This window comes from Delphinapterus leucas, chromosome 7 (genome assembly GCF_059928025.1).
Source record: "Delphinapterus leucas isolate spDelLeu-1000000601 "Yukka" chromosome 7, BTC_Dleu_Yukka2, whole genome shotgun sequence".
Taxonomy (NCBI): Eukaryota; Metazoa; Chordata; class Mammalia; order Artiodactyla; family Monodontidae; genus Delphinapterus; species Delphinapterus leucas.
In genome coordinates, this window is record NC_143135.1 from 52,736,613 (window position 1) to 52,762,535 (window position 25,923).

At 55.7% G+C, this 25,923-nt stretch overlaps 1 protein-coding gene across 1 annotated transcript in view; it reads right to left on the minus strand.

Annotated features, from left to right (window-relative positions):
- GDPD5 (glycerophosphodiester phosphodiesterase domain containing 5) overlaps positions 1-25,305 on the minus strand; it is a 92,399-nt gene extending 67,094 nt beyond the window's left edge. Inside the window, exon 1 of the mRNA XM_022593846.2 lies at positions 24,569-25,305. The gene's annotated coding sequence lies outside the window, so the exon portion shown is untranslated. The remainder of the gene's footprint in view (positions 1-24,568) is intronic.
- Positions 25,306-25,923: the final 618 nt, after the last annotated feature.

Sequence of the window (25,923 nt, forward strand, 5' to 3'; positions counted from 1 at the left end):
TCTCTGCAGCCAACCCTCCGGGGTGCAGAGGGCCATAGCAGGTGTTTATAGGTGCGCATCTCCCAGTTCATTCCCCTCCACCCCTTTCCAGCTAGCACTCCCTTCGCCCCTTCCTTCTCATCCAAATTTCTGAAAGACTTATCGACACCCACGTCCCCACTTCCTCCCTCCCACCTGTTTCTAAATCCACCGCCCTCTGCTCCCACCAAGTTCAACGATGCCCTCCACGTGAGGAAGCTGCCTGGACGGTTCACTCCTCCCTGACACATTGGCCCTCGCCCTCCTGGAAACGTCCTCCTTCCCTGGCTTCCAGGACACCAGTTGCTCCGGTTTCTCTCCTCCCCCTCCGGCTGCCCCTCTGTGCCTTAGCTGGCTTCCCTCTCTGCCCGGCCCAGCCCCTCCCTCCTGCCCTGCCCTGCACATTCTTCTAGGGCGATACCACCACTCCCGTGGCTTCAGACACCCCGTCCCTGCCTGGACCAAGCGCAAGGCCCAAGTATCCAATGACCCTCTGATCATCCCCCCAACAGGGACCTCACACCCACAGTGGCCAGATGGGATCTCGTCACATTCCCCTGAACCTGCTCCTCCCCCTTTCTCCCAACTCAAGGCGCCTCCATCCTCGCAGTCTTCCAGTCCTGGAAGACCAGACTTACCCCCCCTACCTCCCCCCTCCACACACTCCCAAATCCTACCCAACACAAGCCCTGCTCTGCTCTCCGCCACCCCGTCCCCTCATCTCCCACCAAACGTCCCTCACGTCCCTCTGCTCAGGCTCCTCTTGCAGGAAGCCCTCCTTGACTCTCCTGGCAGACTCAAGCCGGCCTTCTTCTGTTTCCGTGTGCCCTGTACAGCCCTAGTTCAGCAGCCACGCTGATGATGGCCAAAGGCTGGCTCCAGAAGTGCATGGCCAGGGCCTGGTCTGACCCTGGGTCCCGGCACCCAGGCGGAGCTCAGCACAGAGGGGCCCCAGGAGAGGTTTCCCAAATCTGGGAATTGTCTTTCTGCTGAACTTGCCCCATCAGTGAGGTCTGGATCTCCCCACAGCCCACAGGCCCTCTTTGTTCTGCTAAAACACATGACCGCTTACTCCCCTTTTAGAGGCACTCTAACCTGTCTGCCTTTACAAGATGTCGCACAGGGCCTGCAAATGTGTATACGTAGACATACAAAAATACACCAAGCGCACACTCCCAGACAGACCCAGGCAAACACTCATGCTTACTCGGTGCAAGCACACAAGCTCATGGAATACGTGCAGATGTGCAGACAGGCCCGCACAGACACAGCTTCCTGGAAGTAGCATGCCTCCTTCGGGGCACCAGCCTCCCTGGGCATCATGGGCTCCAGGAGTCAAGGTTGGCTTGGCCAGGGCTGGATCTCATGGATGCAGTGCAAGGGTCTGGGGAATGCCGGACCCTGGAGGACCTCTATCTGCCTCAGCCCCTCCTTCCCTCTGTTTCCACAAACTCTTCCTCTAGGAAGCCCTCCCTCATCATGCCCTTCCTCTCAGCGCTAGGGGAGGAGGCTGCCCGCGTGGGGGATGCTCCCTGGATCCCACCCCAATCTTTCCCTTGGACCCCTTCTCATATATTATACAAGGGAAGGCTGCACCAGCCGAGTCACAGCTCAGAGCTTTTAGGATCAAGATCCCCTCTTTTCCCAGCCCTAGTCCTGCCCTGCCTCCAAATCACGGCTCAAATGTCCGTTCCGAGTAACCCTTGGCAATTCCCTTTCCAGGTGCAGCACCAGCATCAGAGAGCTAACAACTCAGCACTCGTGGGTTCATCTGATCCTCAGGACAGCCCTGCTGGGGTCGGTGTTCTCACGCTCCTTTTACAGACGAGAAAGCTGTGGCTCAGAGAGACGAGGTGACTTGCCCAGGGCTACACAACTGCTAAGACTTTCTTTTCTTTCCTTGAAACCATATTCCCAGTCATGACCTCTCTCAGGAGGGAGCAGTGGCCTTAGAGGGGGGCTGGGAGCGGTGGGCGGAGGGCCTGGTGGGGAGGAGTCCTGAGCGCCACCACACGTAGCTGCAGCCACAAGAAGGGCCCGAGGTGGGCTCCTTAATTAACTTGCCGCGGGATGTGAAGCGAGTCACTGGGCCTCAGTTTCCCCACCTGTGATGTGAGAGGGGGCTGGATACCACAACCCTTGGCGTCAGTTCCATCTGGACCTTGCAAGGTTGCAGAGGAGGAGGGCTGTTGGAAGGGGAGACCACGAGGGGTGCAGGGGCTGTTCTCCACAATGGGGTGGGGACAGAGGAGGTGGCCACTGGGTGTTCTCTGGCCCTGCTGGCTGCCCCAGGGTTGGCTGCCAAGGCAGTCACCCCCCCAGAGGGTGGTAACCTTCTACCTCCCTCTGCAGGAGAGCTAATCAAAGCAGAGAAAAAATGGCAAAGTATCCCATATACCGGAAGGGGTGGGAAAGCAAGCCAGGGGGATGCGCACAGCACATGCAAAGCTGAGGCAAACGCCCCAGACGAACACCTGGTATGAGCCCCATCATTCCTGTCCTCTCTCCCTACACCCCTGCCCCAGTCCTGCTGATTCCACCTCAGAAGTGGCTCCTCCAGTAGAGCACTCCAGCCCCTCATACTTCAGCCAAGGGCTCCCTGGGACCTATAGGAGCAAACATACCCCATATACAAAGCTTTTCCTAACTAGGCCTCAATTCACCTTCCTGGCCTCCCACACAGGGGAGCTAAGTCCCTGCCCCAGGGACTCCACTCTCCAGCTCCAAACCTTTACACAGCTGGTTCCCTCTGTGTGGAATGTTGACCCCCTATAGATCCCTCAGTACCCAAGTGGGAAATGCTGCTGGTTAATGAACTGACTTCTATAGTGGGAATCAGGTCCTAAAGTCAGCACACCACAAGTAAGTTGCATACGGTCAAAATCACCCTTGACTATATATAGCTATCATTTATTTACAATGCCTAGGCATTGTTCTAGATATTTCCTGTGTTTTGATTCATCTAACTCTTACAGCTCCAGCCGACTGTATTTCCAAAGACATCTGCAGCAATATCTCCCATCCCACACGCTCTCCTTATAACTCTGTCGTCCCTCTTGCCATGGAGAGGTGGGGTCTATGTTATCACCCCCCCGCACTTGCATCTGGGAGGGCTTGGGACTAATGGCTAAAGTGACACTACGAGACTTCCAAGGCCAGGTCATCAAATGTGATGTATACTGTGGGGAAGCTCAGATGAGCTCGCAGACAGAAACAAAGCCCTGAGACCACATGAGTAACCATGAGCCAGAACTGCTCAGCTGAGCCCATCTTAAATCCTGACCTATAGAAACCGTGGGGTTAAAGTGATTGTTCTTGCATAAAGCCACTAAGTTTCCAGGTGATTTGTTATGTAACAGCAGTAACCGGAACATCATTATCCCATCTTTAAAGAAGAATCTGAGGCACAGAGAGGTTAAGCAACTTGCCCAAGGTCACAGAGCTGGTAACTAGCAGAACCAGGATTTGAGCCAAGGCAGTTTAGCCCCAGAGTCCACACTATTCACTGCCATGCCATACTAAATGCCTCCAAGGTCTGATTGGTCTCCAGGACCACAGCAGGCCTCAGGGAGTGGTTGCTGAATAAATGACCAGGGAAGGGATAAACAAAGGAACAGCTGAATGAGTGTGGAAAAAAGCAGAGTGAGCTCCCAGGTGCAAGGCAAGGGCCTTAGATGAGCCTGAACCATGTAAATGAGTCTGACAGGAGCCCCTTGTCACCTGGAGAAGGCGGTGATCAGAGGAGCCTGGCAGATGCCACCCACCTCTGCCTTTCACAGATATGCCTGAGATGCTCGTCTTCCTGCTCCCTGCCTCCCTCAGCCCTGCATGCTGCAGAATTATCCCCTGGAGAGCCAGTCCCTCCTAAGAACAAGGCCTGTGGATCCTGGAGCCTGCAGCGGGAAGGTTCCCAGGCTGGGAGGCTGGAGACCTTGGTCTCATCCCAGCATGGCCAGGGACTGTCTGTGTGAACTTGGGTGAGTCCCTGACCCTCTCTGGTCCCAGGTGATCTCCAGTGACACTGTTCTAAGGCTTATCAGATGCTCAGCTGCCCTGGCGGATGAGGGTCAAGGTGAGCTTCAGTATGTGGGTCCTGTGAACCCCGAAAGGGATCTGACCCTAGGAGGAAAGTGGATAACAAGAATGAATCCCCCTACCACTCACCGGGAGCTCGCCGTGTGCGGGGCATCTTTCCGTGCATCCTTGCAGCAACCTCATTAGGCACAATAGCAAGTGACGAAGGACCCAGACCTACCACTCAAGTGATGCTGGAAGCCAGGATCTGACCCAGGCCCATGAAACTTCAAAACTTCCGCTCTTTCCCCAATAGCAAGAGACAGAAGCAACCTAAGTATCTATTGACAAACAAATGGATAAACAAAATGTGGTATACACATATGATGGAATGTTATTCGGCCTCGGAAAGGAAGGAAATCTTATCAGGTGCCACGACACGATGAGCCACGAGGACACGATGCCAAGTGAAATAAGCCAATCACAAAGAGACAAACACCGCATGATTCCACTTATATGAAGTATTTAGAGGAGTCAAATTCATAGAAACAGAAAGTAGAGTGGCGGTTGCCAAGGTCTGGTGGGAGGATGGGGAGTTGTTGTTTAGCGGACACAGAGCTTCAGGTGTTTGAGATGAAAATGTTCTTGAGACCTGTGGTGCAACAATGTGAGTATAATCAAGACTACCGACTAGACTCTTGAAAATGATTAAGGTGATAAATTTCAAGTTAGGTGGTTTAAAAAAAAACACCACAGTTATAAAAAGATTCCCACTCTTGGAGTAGAGAGGGAGATTAGGAGACGTTTTGTGGGGGAGAGTCCGGGCAGGCTTCACAGAAGAGGGGACATTTAAGTTGGGCAGGGTCAGCGCAAGCATAGATGAGTCTGGGGCACTACAGACAGAGGCTCGGGCCTTTGGCCCTTGCCTCCCTGCCTGCCAGGATCCAGCTGACTCCATCCCCCGGCCAACCCCAGGCCCCCCAGATCTCCACACAGAGGCAGCACCCCACAGGGAAGCAAGCATCGGCCTGGATTGAAGAAGGGATTTCTTGAACACCTACTATGTATGTGCTCTCAGGCCCACTTACTTCATGACCCTGTCCTTCTGGGGCCTCAGTCCTCCCGCTTGTACAATCAGAAGGTGACCTGGAATTCCTTCCAATTCGCACACTGGGAATAATCTCTGAGGGGGAGGGGAGGTGGGAGGCACCAGTGACCTGCCGAGAGGGGGACCAGGACACTCCTGGTCAAAAGCCCAGGAATCAGAAGCTGCGGCCTCATGATCCCACCCCAGGCGGCCTCTGCTCACTTCAGAGTGGGAATCTGAGACCCAAGGGATTCGGTTTCATTCCAACTCTACAAACAGGGGTCTGTACCTACTATGTTTGTGACAGGATCACAATCTAACCTCCCAATCCAGTACTGGAGCAACACAACTGCACTGAGGGACAGCGTCCTCCGTGCCCAGGGCTCTCTCCAAGAATCCCACTCTCACCTCTCCCCTGACTCAGGAACCCTTTGTCCCCAGAAAGAACCAGGTAGGACAGTCCTTGGTTTCAATCCCAGCTGTGCCAAGCACAAGCTGGGCCTCAGTGTCTTCGTCTGCATTGTGGGGATAAGGACACCTCCCCTGTGAGGGTTAGAGGAGGCGAGGGCACAAAATTCTGAGCCCAAGGTCTGGCATGCAGTAGGTGCTTAATAAATGGCCACCATCATTGGCTCTCTCTTTGAAGACAAAGCCATTTTCATTGATCTGTTTGTTCCTCTCAGAGGCTGGTTTGTTTGTTTGAATTCTTCCCAGAAGAGATTTTCCCTGGCACTCCTGGGGAATGCTGAGTGATGCTCCCAGCCAGCCCCAGGAGGGAGAAGGGAGGAGCAATGAGCTTTACTTGATGGAAAAAGTCAAATCATCACCATGTGGAAACGGGAGACAAGCCCTAGGGAAGCCCGTCGGCTGTCCCAGCACCCTTCACCCACCCTCTCCCTCCACCACCCAGGAGGACCCACGGCAACCCCAGATCCTGCTTCATAAGCTCCCTGAGGCCTGGCTGGGAGGCCTGATATGATCAGGTTGCTACTTAAATGGCACAAAGCCTTCTATTCTTAGCGAGCAGAGCCCTAGCTCCCTCCCAGCTGCCTGTCAGAGCTACCAGCCGTGGGGGTGTGGGCCTGGGGCTCAATCATGACCACAAAGAGGCGGAGGGCGGCCTTGTGACCTGACTGAAGCCCGAGGCCAGCACGAGGGGGCTGCAGAGTAAGCCCGCGACCCTGGGGTGTCCAAGGGGTCTGCAGAGGGGCTACATAAGGCTGGTTGGAGATCTGGATCAGATGACTCCTAAGGTCACTTCTGACTCTCAAAGTCTCGGTTTCAAAGGGCCAAGATTCTGAGGTTCCATAATCCAAAGCTTCCAAGATTTGGGAAAAATTCTGTAGTTCTAAAGGATCAAGTTTCCAAGACACCGAAGAAGACTGGAGGCTGGCTCTGGTGCGTGCACGTCCCCGTCCGTTTAAGAGGCAGAGGATCCTCAGCTCCATCCTCACCCTGGGGCGCCTGGCACGAGTGACACATACAGCCCCGGTGGGCTCAGCGCTGAGGTCAACAATGCTCCCTGGCCGCCCAGGTCTGCTGGGGGCAAGAGTTCTTGGGGAATTTCTGGGCGCTGCTGGAGAAACTGGGAAAGGAGGAGGGGACAGGCTGAAGCTGCCCTGAGGCCCACCTCACCAGACAGTGCTGGGCAGGGCGTCCACTATCAGTGTCTGCCCTGTGCTAGCAGGGCCAGCATACTCCCGTCAGACAGGCTTGGGGAGGCTGGGGGACCTGTCCAAGGTCAAGGCTGGGACATGGAGGGTGAGAACCCCAGGCCTGGCTGGCTTCAGAGATCATTCCTCGCCTCACACTGCGTCAGACAGGCTTGGAGAGGCTGGGGGACCTGTCCAAGGTCAAGGCTGGGACATGGAGGGTGGGAACCCCAGGCCTGGCTGGCTTCAGAGATCATTCCTCACCTCACACTGCTTCATGTTAGCCCACAGCTTCCTGGGATCACCTCTCCCAACATCCTCTTTTAGATGCAAAACTGAGGTCCAGAGAGAGAAAGGTCAGGTGCTCAAGGTCGCAGGGAATTGGTAGCAAGCCAGGCAGAATTGTTCCCACTGACTGTCCCCCATCCCCTGACCAGGTGCCTGTCACTGATCCTTCTCTGGATCCTCCCTTTCTGCCCACCCAGATCCGGGCTCCTGGGGCAGAGCTGTCTCCTGCTCCTTCGGTCCCCAGCACAGCAACTGCTCCACAGGGTCATCTGAGGGATGAGCTGAGAATCAGGGGATAGGGTGGTGGGCCACAGCCTCATGGCCAAGGCTGGCCAGCTGAGCACAAGGGTGACATGGTCTGGAGAGGGCTGACCCTGACACATGTCGGGAAGTTCACAGGGGCACTTGTCAGGAATACTCAGAGGTTAATTAACCAGCTGTCCCATTAAGCAAAGCAAATGAGGCTCCACTGAGCTGACTGTCGCAGAGCCTGCTGGTCACCAGAACGGGGAACAGTCTCGGCTTCCTGAGCCACTGGCCTGCACCCCAGGCCACCCTCCCCCAAGCACCCACTATGTATCAGTAGTGCTTTTTGTTTTCCAATAGAGTTTACAGGTAATTTCTCATCCAAATCTCACAACCCTGAGGGTTAGGTGTCCTTTTACAGGAACAAGGAGACCACCCTAGGCCACTGGCGAGCACACAGAATCCGGACTCACACCCAGGGCTGCTGGGCTGCCTGGTCCCAGAGACGAGTTCCTAAATGTCCCGGCGGACTAGAGCCTCCTGTGCTGGGCTCATGAGTGTGAGAATGTATCTAAGCTGCACTGACCATTTCATGGAGGCTTAAGTGAAATTTCCTCTTTCCTGCTTACAGAAATCACAGGTCAAGTATCTAAAAACCCACTGCTTTGCTCTGGGCTGGAATTAAATCCTTTCTGCCAATAGGTGGCCTACTACATGCCCAGCACCCTAGTAGGTGTCCTACCCACTGGGTGGTTTGATTTGACCTCACACCAACCTTGTGAACTTCAGCCTAGGCTGAATCTCAGACTGGTCATGTCACAAATCCAAGGTTGCACAGGCACGGGGTGGAGCTGGGACAGGAATCCAGGTGTGTCAGGGCTTTTTTTTTTTTTGCAGTACATGGGCCTCTCACTGTTGTGGCCTCTCCCGTTGCGGAGCACAGGCTCCGGACGCACAGGCTCAGCGGCCATGGCTCACGGGCCCAGCCGCTCCGCAGCATGTGGGATCTTCCTGGACCGGGGCACAAACCCGCATCCCCTGCATCGGCAGGCGGACTCTCAACCACTGCGCCACGAGGGAAGCCCGTGTCAGGGCTTTTTAAGGTCGGAGAGGGGGACAGATGTTTATGTTCACTGGGCTCTTCAATAAACTGTTTAAGTTTATGCTGCTACTCTACTAGTATCCTGCTCCTTGCCTGCCCCCCCCCCGCCCCCAACTCCATGCCAGCGGAAGCCAAGGGAGCATCCGTGATACCTCCGGGGCCAGCCGATCCCAGTCTGCCTCCAACCCCCAGCCCTGGTGGGGCCAGACACCATCTGGGAGACACTTAGGCACAAGGGCATTGAGAGGGACCCTCAGAACTCTTGGGGAAAGGAGGCTGGGTACAGCCCAGCCCTGCACCCCATCCTGGGCAGGGTGGCTTTGACTAAACACTCTGTGTGACAGGCTGTGGGCCTCCCAGAGTGGGTACCCTAGGCCCTGCTGAAATAAAGCAGCATCCACACCAGAGATCTGAGTCGCTCCCAGTGATGCCTCCTGGGAAGTGGAGGGATGGAGGGTGACAGTCTTGTTCTGCCCCCAGGGACATAGGTCAGAGTCCCCTGTATAAGACAAGCCCTGTTGGACCCAGCCTGTGAGCAGAACAGACAAGTTGGGGAGGGAGAGTTCCTGACATATGCCCCTCACCCTTCCCCAGAAGCCAGACCCAACACTCTGCAGGCCTCCGGGGTACAGCTGGGGAGGGGTGGTGTCTGGTCCCAGGGCTCAGGAGACCGGAGGGGCAGCGCCATTTCTCCTCCAGTTGGAAGGCACACAGACACAGGAGTGCAAACATGCAGGCCTGGCCTGCATGTGCAACATGTACATAATTCATGGGCTCCTATCTCTTTGGCCTGGATAAAGTGTACCCAAAAGAAGTCCACGTGGAGATTAGTGAGTGGCCACCAGGGAGCACTTCCGGGAAAGGAGTGAGTGGGCCAGAGGGCTAGGGGATTGTGTGTGTGTGGGGGGGGGGGTTGGTTTACTATATGCCTTTACAAATTTTATCTCATTGAAATGGCACAAAAGCCCAGTGTGGGAGTTAATATTGTTCCCGTTTTACAGATGAGGAAACTGAGGCTCAGAGTTCAAGTAACTTACCCATTTTCACACAGGAGGAAGCAGCAGAACTTCCTACTCTACACCAAGCTGCTTCATGCACACAACCCTCAACCCCAGCCTGGCTCAACTCCCCTCCCCTACCCAGTCTGGGGCCTTAGAAGAGCCATCAGTGAGGACATCAGGGCACTTCATCCTGAGCTCAGCAGGCTAACTGCTGAAAGAAAGAGAGAATGAGGAGCAAATTCCTCCAGCAGAGCTAGCCTGACCTCCGCCCCAGCAAACGTCTGACCCCCCCCAACCAGGGAGCCTCTGCCCCTGCCCAGCTAGGGCAGCCCAGGAGACCTCGAGGCTGGGGAAGAAACAGTCTGGTCCTCCCCTGCATACATGCCAAGAATTCCTGAGAGCCCTTCAGAGCTGGAAGGGACACGCTAGGTGACCTTGCCTGATTATGAGCATGAGGAACTCAAGGTCCAGAGCAGGGAAGGACTTGCCCAAGGTCCCAGAGCGGAAGTGTCCAGTCAGTCCATAAACCTACCAGGCAGCAGCCAGGTGCTGGGGACACTAGGATGAACGGCCTGGCCCTCAAGGTGCTCCCAGTCATGCAGGCACCCACTCAGCTGGTGTTCGGACCCTCGTGAGCTGCCCCAGCCAGCTTCTCCAGCCCCATCTCCAATGTCCCCCCTTTCCTCCCTCTTGCCCCCATCACCCCGGGTTCCTCACAGTGCCCTGAAGGTGTAACCCGCCTGTTGACACCTTTGTACCTTTGTACCTTTTCCAAGAGTGTCCTCCCCGGCTGGCCAGAGCCTGCCCACCCCCTCCAGCCCCCAGGTAAACCTCTGTTCTTCTGTGTAGAGCCTCACCCCAGCTCCCTCACCCCCCAGCTCAGGCTGATGGAGCCGGAAGTGCTCCGTCCCCCTGCTTCCCTCCCTCCCTCTTCTGAGCTTCCCCACACTCCTGACAATATGTGCACTGCCTGCCCAGGGTAACTGTTCCTGGTACAACCTCCCTTACACCCCTCAGGACCCGGGACTAAAGAGCCACTGAATCACGTAACTGCGTCACCCACTCACCTGCCACGAAGATCCAGAACAATGAAAAAAAATCACTTCTTCCTTTTAAGGCTAGTATTTGTCTTTCTTTAAAAACCCTTAGTGTGCCCGGGGAAATGAAATGGAAGGCTCTTAGTCAGACACGTCTTGGCATTTCCAAACGCTGGCTCTGTGCCTGGCACACAGTAGATGTCTGAGATATGCGCGTTTGGTGGCTGAAAGAATCAAAATATCTCCACTTTCCACTTCCCCTTGCTGCCTGAAACTCCACCATTATTACCAATTCTTTCCTGGGGCAAAATGGTGCTCCCTGGGATCCTCTCTCAAAAGGCGAGCTGCCCTGGGCAAGAAACAAGCTCTAGCTGGAGGCTTCTGTGCAAAATGGGAAAGTGAGGGTTCGCTGATCAGCTCTGCCCAGTGTCTTCTCTAGGCTATCCGCCCCAGACCCTGCTCTGTGACAAAGGAGCTACATGTTCAGACAAGCTTGGGAAAGGCTGGTGGCACCCGTGCCACCTGCCAGGGATCCCTCATTCATATCAACACATTAAAGGGAGAAGTCCCATTCTGACTTATGTGACCTCGCATTTCCCAAATCTGTATGCGTCCTGGGACCCCTAACCATCCCAGGAACTAGGGCTCCCCAGAGCCCTAGTCCGGGCAGTGTGGACTAGATGGTGTGCCCATGTCCACCGCAGGAGAAGTATGTGCACTAAAGGGTGTTTGAGGCAAGCCCATATTCCCCCGCGATGACCATTCCAGAGGCAGAAGATCCCACCCAAGCCACTAACAACACTCCTTTGTGACAGAAGCAGTAAATGAACGGGGCATCACGTGGCTTGCAAATGGAGCCCAGAGGAGGGAAGAGGTAACAGGCCAGCCTGGAGACCTGAGTTCCCATTGCAATTCTGTGTTCACTGCTGGCCACTAGGCAAGGGACCTTCTCCTGCTGAGCTCTGCTTTCATTGTCTGCAAAACAGGGATAATGCCGTTCTCAGGGCTGTTGTGAAAATGCAGTGTGGTACTGCAGGCAGAGGCAGATATAAACTGTAAAGTCCTGTACTGGCATTTGCTATGTACATCATGATTTCCCTGCATGTGCTGCCAGGTGGGTGTGGTCACGTCTTGATTGATCACAAGCCACTGCAGAGGTCCTCAATCAGGATGGATGGATGGATGGATGGATGGATGGATGGATGGATGGATAGATGGAATTCCTAGCAAGACCCAGGGTCAACAATGGCTGGTTGAATAGTTATGAATGAATGAATCAATGAACCAATTCTAATAAGCTCAATTGTCCCATTTCTCAGTCCCCAGCTGGTAGAAACAGCAAATTAGGAAACACACACAAGAGCAAGAGGGGAGGAAAAAGAGATGCCGGGCTGCTGGAGGCAGGTCTGTGGGCAGCAGAATGAAGGTGCAGGGGGAGAAGAGTCAGGAACCTACAAAGGCAGAAGCTGCTGCTGAACAGGCGAGCAGCCCAGGGCCACGGGGTGCAGGGACCAGCTGGTCTCGGCTGTCCCAGCAGCTCAGTCAGTGTTCACAGGGCCCATCCTGGGACTTTAACCACGTGGGCCTCGTGCAGGGAAAGGAAGCGATCACTCCTTTTCACAAAGGTTTCCAACCCAAACTATTAAAGGGTTGTTTTTAAAGGGAACAGGGAGCAAGAGGAAGCCTCAGGGACATAAGCCGTAGCTGCCTGAAAAAATACTTCTTACATTTTTATACCATCTCATCAACATATTCAGGTACAGGATAAACATTTTTAAAGTGCCTACTGTGTGCCAGGCAAGTGCTGTTAGGCACTGGGGGGAGGGGACACAAGGCCTCTTCAGTGTCACACATTAAAGACCTGGATAGATCAATGAGGTGTTGGGTCACTTGAGGACAGAGAAGGAGGTGTTGGAGCAAAAAGGCCACAGGCAGGAAGTCTGGAGGATGAAGCTAAATCACCACGTGACCTCAGGCAAGTCACCTTCCTCCTCTGAGCTTCTACATTCCCATCCATAAAGTGGGGAGGATGATAAAATAAAAAAATCACAAAAACTACTACATTGCACCAGGCACTGGACCAGTGCTTACAGACCTTATCTAATGTGCACAACCAGCAAGATAGCTGTCGCTATTTGTTGCGGGGGAACGATTGTCCCTTTCACAGATAAACACACTGAGGCTCGGCTGGTTACTCACCTGCCTGAAGGCAGAGAGTCGGTGGGAGCTGGAATTTAAACCCAGGTTGGTCTGACTCCAAAGCTCACCCTCTCCGGCCCTCCCAAACAAATCCCACACCGCCTCTCACAGATTGCCGGGAGGATTCGGTGACATCATGAATATCAAAGCGCTTTATAAAAGGTAAACTATCATGCGTCCAGAGCCAACAAGAAATCAGTCTTGATCCTCCACAAAAGCAAACACTAAAGTTCACAGGGGCATTCAGAACTGGCCGCAGCCCAGAACTCCTGGGTTCCTGATCCCTGCACCTCCTTGGCCAACTTCTTCCCAGGGAAAGGGCAATCCCAGAAGCCCCAGCTAACTCCCCACAGCCCATGGGGCCTCCTCCTAGACCAGAAACGGCCTCACTCCTGACCACCTTGTGTTCCACCCTGCTGAGGACCCGGAGGGCATGGCTGGGCCCGGGGGCCCTGGGGGCTGTGCAGAACAAAGAGCCCCAGGCTCCTTCGCCCTACTGACATGCTGGTCACCTAATCTCTCTGAGCCTTGGGTTTCCCACCCACAGAGTGGGGGATTAAAGGAGACTTCACATGGGAAAGACTCTACTCCAAGGAGGGACTCAACAAACATGACTGACCTTTGGTTGGATGAGTTTAACTGGGTGAGCCGGAGGAAATCCAGGCTCTCAAAATCCCTGGCTGAGGAGGCAGGCGCTACCCCACCCACCAGGAATCCCCCATCTATCTAACTCGCCACCTGCCCTTGGGAGCCCTGGCCCGAGAGGTGGACGCAGCTCCTACCACCTCCGGCACCAGCAGGACCCTAATCTGCTGGCTTCCCAGGGTGGCTGGGGCCCAGGTACGTGAAAGGGAGGAAAAGGGGCTTCAGATGAACTGCACTCATCTTTACTGGAGACACCTGGGCCCCAGGGGACAGACATCCTCACAGGCCTACTGTGGCCTAGAGAGGTTGCTAACTGGCTTCAGGCCACACAGCAAGTCAGGAGTCAAGTGGGTGCTGGGACCCAGGCCTTCTAGGCCTAGCCCAGGGTTCTCTCCACTGCCCCAGGGTCCCAGTTTTGGAGCATGGGTAAGACTCAGAGAGGAAGAACAGTGAAAACAGTCAAGATGAGGCACCCACCCCCACGGCATGCTGGTCAGGAGGCCTTGGCCACTGACAGCGGGGCCCCCAAGACACAAGGTGAAAACCAACACCCAGTTGCTCTGCTGTTGCCTGCCTCGCTCACTGCAGGTACTGACGGGGCACATTTGTATGGAGAAAGGGCTCAGTCTGCTTCTGCAGAGTCCTCAGCAAGAGGAAGGAGGTTCCAACTGCAGCATAGTGGATTTAAATTAGACACAAGAAAGAACTTCCTTAGGCGGCATTAGAAATGAACGGTGCGCAGAGAAAGGGAGCAGGATGAACGTGGTTATGGAGTCGCTTGTGGAATACAAGATGCTATCTCATCCATTATGTCCTTTTAGCTTCAAAACAGACCTGGAAGGTAAGTGTGGCTGTCCTTATTTTCTAGGTGGGCAACTGAGGCTCAGAAAGTTTAAGTGACTTGTGCAGTGTCTTCAAAGCTCTGCTCTAAAGAGGTAGAGCTGGGCTTTAAAGCCAGGACTGACTCGGAAGCCCACACTCCTCCCTTCTCAGGAAGGCCTCCGAGATCAAGGCGCTACCACACCCACCACGGGCATCTCACCGCTCCTCCTCAGACACCCAGGGCTGAGTTGTCAGAGATGCCAGGAGCATTCCCGCCAGGGAGAAGAGGGAGTGCTCAGTGGTGGCCAGCTAAAAGGAAAGGGCTCTGCATCCCAGGCCTGCCCTGCTGCCCCCAAGACGCCACGCCCCAGGGCCCTCACCGATGCTTTCCATGCGATGTGGCCTGACATCTTCTGTCTGTGCACCTGAGCTCACCTGACACCAACCTCCCCGTACATAGCCTTTGCCCCACTCCGGAGGTAAGGCTATCTCCAGCAAGGCCACCCTGGAAGCTACCTGCACCTGATTTGGGGGAGGAGGCATGGGCCAAGGAGGGCCCCTGGGGTCCCTGCCTGCTCTGCAGCAATAGGGTGGAGGGGAGGCCTGGCTCCTCCAGCCACGCTCAGCACTTTGTGAGTCACTGTCCCAGCCCTGGAGGGCTTAGTCCTGTTCTACTGCTGGGGAAACGGAGGGTCAGAGCAGCCAAGCCACTTGCCCACAGTCAAAGAATAAGAAATAATTCAATTAGAAACCGAGCCATGATTCAAACCCACATCGGCCTGATTCCAGAATCCAAGTGTTTCGCCAGCACATCACTCTGCCTTTGACTGCAGCTGCTGCTCGCTTGCCACGGCCCCTAGGGCCACACCTCCATGCTTTATACTCACCCTTCCCCCATCCTGGGATGCCTTTCCCATCTAATCTGAGCCAGCAGAGTTCCTAGCCTACCTTCAAGACTCATTTCAAATGCCCCCTTCTCCATGAAGCCCCCCCTGATTTCTCTCATTCTCATCTGACCCCCCCTGTTTTCGTTTGTCTCCTGCTCGGAGCTGCCTGGCCTGCCCTGTGAGGAAGAGACCTGGCCTGGGCCCCAACCACTCCCTGCCCCTCTGGCCTCAGGGCTCCTCCGGAGCAGCGACACCAGTGTCCTCTTCCTCCCAGCTCCCGGCGCAGACTGGGCAGCAGAACTTGGGGACATCTTGTCCAGCTGCTTTCTTTCACAGACGGGGACACTGAGGCTTGACAGAATGAGAGGCCACTTCTCACAGGACACGGTTTGCGGGAGAGGACTGGGGGGAGGGGGTGGATAGCTGACAGGTGAGTGTCCATAATGGGGCCAGGCTGTGGGGAACGGTCACAGCCTCATCACTGGGGCAGAGTCTAGACTGAAGGCGGTGACGGTCCCCATCCTCTCATTAAAGGTCCGGCCACACTGTGGGTTCTGGGCTCCCACTGTATTATTTGTGATCATGGTAAAAGCTGTCATTTACCGGGCACTTCCTGCTCGCCAGGCACCGTCCTAAGCACTTCCGCTCATTCATCCATCAGTCCTCACAACAGCCCTAGGAGGTGCTCTGTTATTCCCATTCCAAACATGAGGAAACCCGGGCACAGAGAGATTAAGGGCCACATCATTTAGTTCCCCAGCCATATTATGGCAGAATCAGGATTTCAGGAAAAACGTCTGGTTTCAGAGCCTGCGTTCTAACTGCTACTCCATGCTTCCAGACAAAGAGGGACAGAGACACAGCCTGGAAAAAACTCACAGCCAGGTCCTCTGAGGACCAGTGGCGGCAGAGCTGGGCCAAGTGGTGGGCGTGGTGGCCAGGGGCCTGGGAACCAATCTCAAAGGGGTGCTAAGGCACCTCTGGAAAGATGGGTTCCCCCAGAACTCCTCTCCCTGAGAGGATGTGACAGTTGGGATGCTTTGGTTCATCTCTGGGGTGGGGGCTGAGACCCCCTTTGCAAGGGATAAGCTCAAGTACCAACAGATGAGCCTTAAACTGCATCCCAAGGAGGGTGAGTCCAGTGGGCCTCATGGCTTTTGACTGACAGAGTGAGGAATGCCTTCCATTTGCCTCTCTGGGCCCAGTCCCCTCTACGTGGGGCCCCAGAGGCTGATCTCAACGGACTGCCTTGGGTTAATGTGTCGTTGGCTTCCAGAAGGTTCACCCAGAGGGAAGCCCCAGTGGGAGACTGGAGGAAGGAGGAAAGAGAGTGGAGGTTTTATTCCCCTGCCAGGTCTCCTGGGTTAACAGGGTCCCTTGGCCACAGCCTCTGTCCATACAGCTGACACCCTCCTCCAGGGCAACTGCAGCTCTGGGAGGTAACTGCCCCCAGGTGCTGCACTCCCTTTGTTGGTTTGCTCCACCCCACTGTCTGGAGCAGCTCACCCTGGGCTGATATACCCTCTCTGGCGGGGCCAGAGCAGAGACCAGGTACTATCGCCGGTGGCCCCTTTCTGCAGTCTTCTCCTCGCCCTCAGAGCCTCCTTTAAATGTGCATGGAACAAATGATTACACAATCGCGGTTTGCAGCGGTGCCCCATCCTAATCCTGCAGGCCTCCACTGTCTCAGCCCGGCCTGGCCCAGCAGGCCATGAAGGGAGGGGCAGGAGGCAGAGTTCAGTGAGGACAGCCACAGCCAGTGTGAGCGCTCACTGTATGGTAGGCACTGTGCACTACACACCAAGCACTGCATTCACTTCTTAAAACCCCCCCAAGGAGGCCAAGGAGGTATGCCCTATTTGTGCATTTTACAGAAGAGGAAACGGGCGCTCAAAAAGCTGAAATGACTCTCCCAGGGTCATATTTCCAGTAAGTGACAAAGCCAGGACTCAAATTCAACTTTCTATGCCTCCAAAACCCATCCTGGTAGCTACCTTGAAATAATTTTATTGGATTGGCTTTCAACAGAGACAGCTGACTTAAATGGGGTCAATTATTGGTGAGGGCCACACAGAGGCCTCCAGTGTCTCCCCAGTACCCTCCCCCGAGATGAAAAAAACCCTCTGGCGTTCTTCAGTTCTCCCAGGTGGGACGGGGGCCCCAAGTGGGTGGCGCAATTGGGTGTCCGAGTTGGACAAACAAGCAGATCCAGACAAGGCTTCATTGTTAAGGAGAGCCTGACTCTTTGGCCATTTAAACAAAACCAAGCAAGACAAAATGCTTGCTGCCTTATCTCTTAGAGAGAAGGGGGATGGGAAGGGCCCCAAGACTGGGTGTTGATCCTTCCCCCGCCAGCCTCAGGTGGTTGGGGCACTAGAGAGAGCACTGCAGGGGGGTCCAGGGTCCGAGTCCAGCAGACTCTGCCACTGTCTGTGACCTTCTACTGCACACTGCCGACGTGTCCGGTACTGCACCACCGGTGCCTTCTGCGCACGGCCTCATTTGGTCTCTATGAGAGATTATTGTTATTCCTGTTTTCAGACAAGGACACTGAGGCTCAGAGAAGACACCCAAGCAGAGAGCAGAGGGGTGTTGGAACCCAGGTTTATCGGATTGCAAAGTCTTTCCACTTCCCTGTTTCTCCAGGGAGAGCAATACCGCAGAGGAGGGAGCAGCCTGGAAGCAATGAGCTCCAGGTCCTGGGGATGTGCAAGTATAGTCTGGGGATGCTGTAGGAGGCATGCTGCAGGAGGTGGCCAGGTGGTTCTGAATCTTGGCTGTGCTTTGACATCACCTGCAAAGCTTTAAAAACTATTGATGCCTGGGTCTTGCCCAAATTTTTTCTTTTAATAAATTTATTTATTTACTTTTGGCTGCATTGGGTCTTCCTTGCTGCACGCGGGTTTCTCATTGTGGTGGCTTCTCTTGTTGTGGAGCACAGGCTCTAGGCACGCGGGCTTGCCCGAATTTTTAAAAGTTCCCTAGATGATTCTAATGTGTGCAGCAAATTTGAGAGCCGTGAGCCCAGATGCCCACTACAACCTCTCCCACCCCACACCTCTTGAAGGAAAGAAGGGCTTTGTTACTCTGACCCATTTACGAGAGGGGCAAAAAACAGGCAAAACGTAAGGGCTGAGGTCGTGTCCTCGGGGCCCCACCACCAGCCACCGAGTGTAGGCAACATGAGGGGACCCTGACTTCAGAGGTGAACTCCTTTAAGATACTTGGGGGGTCCTGGCTCCCTTGTCAGTGGAAGAAAACTTTCCCTTTGAGCCTCCTGGGTGGGAGGGTGAGGCGAATTCTTCATGGCCTTTTTTTTCCTCTTTAGTAGAGTTCACTCATTCAAAAGCTAAACAGCTGTAGGATTAATGCTGGAAGACCACCTCCGCCGGTGGGCGTGTTTGGGAGCAAGAAGATAAAAGAACTCCGAGTGAGGCCTGTTTATTCTTTTCTGTAGGAGATTTGGTTCTAGGCCTGGGAAGAGCTGGGACTCTCAGACCTCGGCCCACACTTCCTCCCACCTGCCTTCCTTGTGCCCTCCAGCAGAATATCACAGATGGCAAGACAGCGTGGGGTGGTGGGAAGAGGGAGGCCTGTGGAGTCCAGCAGACGTGGGGTCTGCCCAGACGCTCCTCCTAGCCAGCCACCCTGGACAGGAGCCACTCCTCTCTGACCTCATGCCTCGTGCTGACCTCACAGCGGTGCCCGGGTGCGTGTGCGCACATGCGTGTTAAATGATACTTTCCAACTTAGCGCCAGGAGCACCACCTCCAGGAAGCCTTTCCTGACTCCCTCCCTGCCCAGCACTGGACAAACCCAGCCCCTGGCCTTCTCTGCCACATTCTGTCACATTCAGTGTCGTCACTGCTTCTGCGTTCTCCCCTCCTGATGAGGTCGTTCATTCATTCATTACACAGAGCAGCCGCCCTGTGCCTGGGATTCATTCCATATGCACTTCCTGAGCACCTGTCCTTTCAGACTCTGCTAGGAGATACAGGCAACAACAGCTAATATGCAGAGTGCTTATCATGCACTGGGTATTTTTCTGAGTGTTTTACATGTATAATGCATTTAATCCTCACCACAACTAAAACTGTCCCCATTTTACAGATGGGGAAACTGAGGCCCAGAGAGGTTAAATCACTTGCCCAAGTCACACGGCTAGTAAGCGTGCACTCGGGCTGTGATCTGAGCATTGCCCTCTACCACCATCTACAGATGTCGATGGGACCGGCCCCCGCCTTGGGAGCTCACTCTTCACAATTTGGAAGTTTGGTATCTGTGTTTACTTGTTGAATGTCTATTTCCCCCACAGACCAAAACCTCCCATCATGTTACGTTTTGTAATGTGTAATCATGTGTGTGTGCAGGGGGAGGGGGAGACCAAATGAACACTGCTGCCCTTGAAGGAATCTTCTAGCACGTCGCAGCATCTGCTACCTGGACCCCAGATGGCTCCTCCCAACGGCGTCACTCCTGCCGCTAAGGCCTGAGAAGAACCAGGTCCCTTAGCTTGGGGCCTGCTCACTGGGAAGGCGGTGGGAATGGCAGCTCTCCCAATCCCATCTGACAGAGTCCCCCCCAGGCGGCCAAGTGTCCTCCTCTGGGAAGCCCTCCTTGCTGCCTGGCACATCCTCCCTCCCGGCCTCACTGGATGGGCTCTTCCATCAGCTTCTTACTGAGTCACTTGATCACGAAGCTACTGAAGGGATGGGCAAGGGGACTCCCGCTGACAGAGTACCCACCTGTGTGTCAGGCCTGGCACCTGCCGCCCGTTGTCTCATTTAACCCTCACAACACTGTGGTTGCCAGTGCCACTTTACAGAGAAGGCGGCAGAGGTACAAAGGTTGAGCGACTTGCCCAAGGGGCAGCTCGCATTGCCTCTCCTGGGTAGGGGTGGGGGCAGCCACTTTGCGCCAGGCACCCTGCTAGGCACTCTGGGGGGCGGAGGGGAGAACTGGGGTGGCAGAGAATCTATTTCTGACTGGCTGGCAAAGGAAGCAGATCTACACAAGTCCAACCCACAGACCACAGTAGGCGAGTGACGGCTGTGGATCTGTAGCGGAGGAGTCCTGGAAGCTTCTGGAAGGAGGCATCTTCAGGCCTGGCTAGATTCCTCACTGCTGCACTCCCATGACCGCCACAGGAAGAAGGGCAAGCCTTGGCCTACAAAGCTCTGGTGCCCCGCGGGTACTGCCCTGGAGGCTGCAAAGGGAGGAGAAGCAGCTGCCCGGCCAGCTGCCCTGCCGATGACCCCACCGTGGCCAGGGCCGGCCTGCCTCCAGCCCTGCCAACCTGGCCTGGCCCAGGCGGCTCCCAATCACAGGGTCCTCTCTGCCCAGCTAATGACCATGCTGCCAGCAGCCCTGGCCGCCACCCTCCTTCGGGGGAGGCAGCAGCTAACTACAGAGCCTGCTGGCCCAGACAGTGGCCAGGCCAAAAATCACAGCCACCCATCACACCACATCCTCTGGCCCTGAGGCTGTGGTCTCCTCCCCTACCTTCCAGGGTCACGAAGGACACTGCAGAAGGCTGGAGCTCTGGAAGCTCAGACACCATCCCCCTCACCACAGACCCGGGGAAACAGGACCACAGCATGGGTCTGATTCACCCCAAGTCACACAGTCAGCCAGTGCAGAGCCCAAGGCCCTCTGCTCAACCCAGCACTGTCCTTCCCTAGCCCTGAGAAGAAGGCTCATTTCCAGGCTTTTTACCTGCGTAGTACGCTCTTTTTGACACTCCCCACTGTCTAGCTGTGTGACCTTGGGCAAGACAATGTACCTTTCTGAGCCCTGTCTTCCAGGGTGTAACAATAGCTACCACCCAGAGTTGTGAATGAGAGGATCTGTAAAACACTTAACACAGTGTCTGGCTCAGAGTAAGTTCTCAAGAACATTAGCAATTGTTCATATCATCATCACAATATTATTAATGTAGATGCATTTTACAAACTGTAAAATGTGATGCAATGGTAGGTATTGTTTATTACTAGTACTGTGAAGTGTTAAAGATTCAGAGAGGGTGTGACCAGAGGGTTGGGTAATCCAGGAATGTTTCTGGGGGGATTTATGACCTGAATTAGGCCTTGACTGATGTGGAAGTGTGGAAGTGAGCAGAGCGGAGGATGGTATGGATGACCGGAGGAGCCCCATAAACAAAGGGACCACACATGATGTGTTTAGGAGACAGTGGTGAGCAATGACCAGGGGTCCATGCAGTGGCTGCAATGGGCAAGGCCTTGAATGCACAACAAAGAGGCCTGGTCTCCATCTTACTGGTAAGAAGGAGTCACAGAGGGTTCTCAATGGGGGCCCCATGGTGCTTTCTGCAATATGAATTCTGTCTGGCATTCAAGGCCCTCCACCATCTGGTCACTCACCCATCCCTCTTCTCCACACCCCTCTCTGACCCCACAGATCCACCATCATCATCCCAGAGTTCTCCCCACCTCCCTGCTTATTATACCATCCCACCTTCTCCACCATTAGCCCACCTCACGGTTCTCGTTCACAGTGAAACACCCTTTCATTAAGTACATTTCGTGCCATCTGCTTTACATATATGACCTCACAGTCACCCGTAACTACCCTCATTTTACAGAGGAGCGAGCAGAGGCCTGGCTGGGTCAGGTGTCTTGCTCACAGTCTCCCAGTGAGTGAGTGGCACAGCCAGAATTCAACCTTGAACTGATGTCGGGACCCCTACTCTCTAAGGCAAGTTGCCTCTAGCCTTAGCCCAGACCCCTTTCTCCTTGATAAAGCCTTCTGGGTTACTCTAGTCCCCAAGAGCCTCTCCCTGCCACCCCTCCTGACCCATTTGGAATCGGAGGCCCACAGCTTGAGCCTGGTTCATTTATAGCTTGGTTTCCACTGTTTCCTGCGGGTCCACCTTGCCCCCCAGTAAGAGAGCTGGGGTTGATATTAGGTCACTTTCTTCCTGTCGCCCCTTTCCCCCCGTATCTGAGACTTTGTCTAGCACTGACGGGAACCACCTGCCTCCTCTGGTGGGGTTCAGAAGCTCAGCCGAGCACACAGCAATTTCCCTAAGCCCGCCTCGCAGCGAGGGGAGCCATAAATTATTCACCGCACCTTTGTGCCTAGGGAGGCCAGAGGGAATGAACACCCGCTCCCCACAATCCCAAAGAAAGCCAGCAGCCCTGGGATGAGGGGTCAGAACCCAGAGCCCTTTGCCAGGGTCCCCAAGCAGATTTCTGAGGGCTGTGGGCCCAGGGAGGTAGCATAGGGTAGCCTGACCCATACAGCTGAGCAAACCCATGTCTGTGAATCTGCAACAGTAGCCTCCATTCCAATCCAAGGCAAGTCTGAGAATTTCTCTGGATTTCCTGGTCAAAATCCAAGCTTCCTTTTCTTATAGGGAAGGAAATAAATTATCTGGCCACGTGCTGTATATTTATATCTCATTTAAAGCTCACAACAACCTTGTAAAGGAGGAATTCTAATTTACAGAGAAGCAGCTGGGGCTCAAAGGAGTGAAGTGACTTGCCCAACACCACATGGCCGGTGGGAGGAATCAGAGCAGATTCACGCCGCCTGGTCTGTCTGACTCACTGCCGTCTGCCCGTGCCGCTTAGCCCTCCCCATTGGGAGCTAGTCACCACAACGCCTTTTCCATCTGGGTAGCTTCCAGGGCACCTGGTACGCAGTCAGCACTCAGTCCCTGAAGCAAACTCCAAGGCCCTGCGCAGGAGGTTTCACGTCTCTGCCCCCCAGCTTCCCGCACAAGGCAGCCATTAGGAACAAGCCCAGTCTTGGCAAACAGCAAAAATTCTTCAGCAATTGACAGTATGCCGGATGTGATGGCTCCATTATCTGAGCAGGTAACAAACAGCCTGCCTTGACCCCATTTTACAGGTGAGGCTTGGAGCCCTGGATGCATGCAAAAGGTCCCAGGTGGCTCCCCAGCCCCGTTCTGCCTCACTCCAAGTTCCAGCTCCTTTCCACCCCACCGTGAAATGAGATCACAGGTGTGAAATTATCTCATCAAAGAGCAGCTTTGTTTAGATGCAGGGATTATTATGAGAATCTGAATCTCCACGGATGGTGGGGGTGAGGCTGGAGAATCCCAAGCCCCTCAGTCACTTTCCCTTCCAGTTCCCCCAAACACTCCACCCCCAGGGACTGAGCTTCCAGCCTCCAGCCGATCTCTCCACGCTCCCCCACCTCCCAGGGGCTTTCCAAGGTGGATTCCCCCTGACTCCAGGAAGCTGGGCACAGCAGGGGTTAACCAGTCCCGGCCAAGGCCACCGGGGTTCCTACCTAGGCCACATCCCCTCCCCCTCCCCAACCAGAACAAGAGCCCACAGGGTCCATACCAAGCACTCTTTCACAACGCGCCTCTCCCTGCACAGCCCCGGGGGGCAGAAGAAGGAGCCCCTGCCTGGGAATCCAGACCCTCAGACTGTGGCCCCAGCCCTAGCAGCCCCAGCTCTGAGACCCTGTGCAACCCGCTCACCGCCTGGACCAGAGGTGTCTTGCGGGTTCCCTTGTCCAGGAGAGGCTGAGGTCAGACCTGAGGTTGGGGCCAAAGGCTATGGGGCTGCTGGTCTGTCTCAGGCCTCAGCACCTTGCACACAGATTCTCACAACAGCCTGATACAGGGTCACCCAGACCTCACATCAGGGGTGGGAAAACCCCAGCCAGCCACCCAGAAGATGCTAACTTGGGAGGGTGAGTGGACACCTTGAAGGATGTTTGGGAAGGTTTTCTCCAAGTGTACTTCTGGCTCAACCACTCACTTGCTTTAGGACCTCAGCAATTGGCACCCCCTGTCCTCAGGCCTCAGTGTCCCCCTTACTAATGTGAAGGATGTGAGCTGGGTGAGTGCTGAGGGGCCGTATCTCCTGCAGTTCTGATGGGCTGTGACTTAGGGACCTCTACAGTGTGTTCTCCCATCAGATAAGCAGCGTGTCAGGACCTCCGGAGCGTCTTAGAGACACTGGAGTCTGGCACACAGGATACAGGGGCAGCTGCTCTGTCAGAGAGGGAAGCTGTGGAACTGGGAAGCTTCCCACTTCTGCCCTCAACTCTGGGTCACCTTTCCTGGGAGGTGACATGACAATGGAGTGGGAGGGAAAGAGGCCAGAAGCCACGTCCCAGCCTCAGGATCAGCTCTCCGATGCCCCAGTGGCCCCCACCTCGATCCCCCCACCCCACCTCCTGCCATGCGGCTCTGCACTTCCTTTCTTTTTCTCTCCATTCTCTGCTCCTTTCCCTCTCCAGCATAACACTCCTCCCCAGTCTCAGCACCAGAGTAAAAAGAGCAGGGTCAATCAACCCCGCTGAACCTCAGTTTCCCCATCTGTAAGCGCTCTTAACAGCACACAACACCTTCTATCACACGGAGTAGTGAGCCATTTGCGCAAGGGTGGGGCGCGGAACGGCACACAATGGGCGCTCAATAAGTGCCCGTTTTCTCCCTTTTCCTCCTCCCTTTCCCGCGCCCCCTCCTAGCCAGTTCCAGCCGCAGCTAGTACCCAGTGCACACCCGCAGGTGGCCCCAGCGCTGCCGGGATGGGGTCGGAGGCCGCCCGGCATCCGGGGCTCTCTCACCTGCACTTCTCGGCTCTCTCTTGTGCTCTCTTGGGGGCAAGCGCTCAGCTCCTCGCCTGGGGCGGCAGGAAGGTGGCAGCTTCGACTCGAAGCACCAGCCCGGTCTGGTTCAGTCCGACTATCCAGCCCGCCTTGGACCCCTCACGGGGCGCTGAACCCGGGCCGGGGTTTCCTGGATGTTCGCACGGTCCCAGGTCCGAAGCACCGGATCGGAGGCAGCTGAAGGTTCGGGTTTCGGGCAACCAGAGTCTGGAGGCGTCCGGGCTGCTTTGCACTCAGTCACGGGGCTGGGGGCACCCCGTCTTAACCGCAGTCGGAGGGCTGGGAGCTCCAACACACACTATAGAAAGGCTGGGAATGAGCCCTTAACCCTAGAGCCGTATGGTGGGCCAGGAGCGTCCCTCGCCGGTGTACTGGATTAGGGTCTGGGGCTCGGGGCGCCCCGGCCACACGCCCCGGACCGCAGGGCAGGGAGCGTCCCGGCGGAACCCGGGTCTGGGACAGGCGGGGCAGGGCAGGGCGCCGGCGAGGAGGCGCGGAGCCCGGCGGGGAAGTCTTCTTAGGTTCGGATTCGGCTCGCTCTGCAAAATGGGGCGGTCCTCGGCGCGGCAGCTGACTCCAGAGCTCCGGGCCGCGGCTATACTTCCTCCTCTTTCCCCGGCTCGCTAGCCGCTCGCTCGGTCCCGCGCCGCAGCCGCTGCCACCCCCGCCGCTGTCATCCCCGCCGCCCACCCCCACAGGAGCTGCAGTCGAGCCGGAGCCGAGCAGAGCCTAGGTACAGCGGCTCAGCGCCGGAGCGCCTGCCAGCGCGGCCCCGCCCGAGCGGGGGCGGGGTCATCCTGAGGCCCCGCCCCACCCCGGCCACCGGCAAGGGGCGGGGCGAGCTCCAGATCCCCTCCCCACGGTCCCGCGCCGTCGGGCAGCGGGAGCCAATCGGAGAGTGGGAAAAGAGCGGAGGTCTGCGGAACGTGGACCCTACCTCGGAGAGGGCGGGGCAGAAGTGGAGAGGTGCCGCCCGAGAGAGGACAATGGAGGGGAAGGATGGTTTAAAGAGCTGAGCGAGAGGAGAGGGTAACCTGGGGACCCGGATGGAGGGAGAGGTGGGGAGGGCTGGTTTGTCTGGGACCTGGGGTGGGGGAGTCATGGGGTAGGAACAGGGGTCGGGGTGGGAAAAGGATTAGGATGTAGGCTAGGTGAGTTATCCGGGGTAGTGGAGTCCCCAGGGTTAGTGGAGCCCTCGGGACTGGTGGGACACACCCTCACAGTACCCTTCTCCTTCCCAGCTAATAGGGCTCAGCGCGAGGAGGCGAGCTTGGATGCAGTGAAATATTCAGGCTTCAGGAAGCGGTGAAAAA